Source organism: Aplysia californica, unplaced genomic scaffold (genome assembly GCF_000002075.1).
Source record: "Aplysia californica isolate F4 #8 unplaced genomic scaffold, AplCal3.0 scaffold00913, whole genome shotgun sequence".
NCBI classification, from domain to species: Eukaryota; Metazoa; Mollusca; class Gastropoda; order Aplysiida; family Aplysiidae; genus Aplysia; species Aplysia californica.
In genome coordinates this window covers 22,914-24,096 of record NW_004798183.1, presented here as the reverse complement: position 1 = coordinate 24,096, position 1,183 = coordinate 22,914, and positions in this window count along the sequence as shown.

Below are 1,183 nucleotides of genomic sequence, written 5' to 3'. Positions count from 1 at the left end.
AAGGTTGGGTGGTGGCTGACGATTCGGGAGGTGGCTGCGGGTTGACGAAAGGGAAAAGCGCTAAGGCGGCACCTCCGAGTTAAACGTCCATCCCTGAAAGGACAGAGCCCTCTACGTTCTTATATTAACTATAATATACGTTCTCTCACCGTCTAGACAGAGACAAATGGGAAATTCGTGTAGCCTACAGTAAGGTGCTTTTCCCAAGCACACAACGTCGGACCGAGGTGAGGCTCGAACCCCCGAAACTGCAGTCACACGATTACGAGTCCAGTAGCCTAATACAAGGTGCCCATTGGGGGAATCTGGTCAGGCGGGGATTGAGGGCGCAGAGCAGCTATCGTGGCCCAAGCCGATCGCGTCCAAATGGTCACCTCAAAAACAAACGCGTGTGTTTTTAGGCGACGAGTCGGGCGATCTGTGGCGCTACTGTATGGGAAACTGTATGGGAACACACGACACTGGGACAATCGACATCGGGGGATTCTAAGCGTTCGGGACTAACAAAATGGGCAAAATGAGAAAAAAACATGCGGCCAAAAAAAAAAAAAAAAGAAAGAAAGAACCTGAAAAAAATCGTTGTACAGTAAGTTGAGTAAGTTTAGCTTTCAAGTCACGTCAGTGCGGCTGAAAGACAGTAGCCCTGGAGTAGTAGTAGAAAGGCTGTAGAAAGAGTCAGGAGCCCAGTGGAGAGGGCGAAGGAGGTGAGGGGGTGGGAACAGAAAATGGAGACGAAACAGACGATAGGACATTGTTAGAGAGCAGGAAAGGAAAACATTTCAGAGAAGAAACTTTTCCGTCGCTATCCGGATTCGAAACCGGGACCTATTGAATGAGAGGCGAGCGAACACTGTAACCTCTGGACCATGAGAGCCTCCTTGTTGAGTTCTCTATATTCTCAACCCATTTGGATGGTCGTATCAGACCCTCTCTGGTCGTATCTTGGCAGATGGAGGGTAAATACGGTCAGAGCTGCCAACCCTACCGGCCACAAAAGTGTAAGATTTTAGCTTTAAAAAAGTGTAAGATTGTAAAAAAAAGAGTACAATATAACAAATATCACTATTTCGTCACACACGCAATTAAAACTCGCAAAAATTAAAAGAACAAACCGCCACGCAACACTAACACGAACTTGGCGGAAGTTGGCCTAAACGAAACGAAATTAGGTGAAAATCAATCA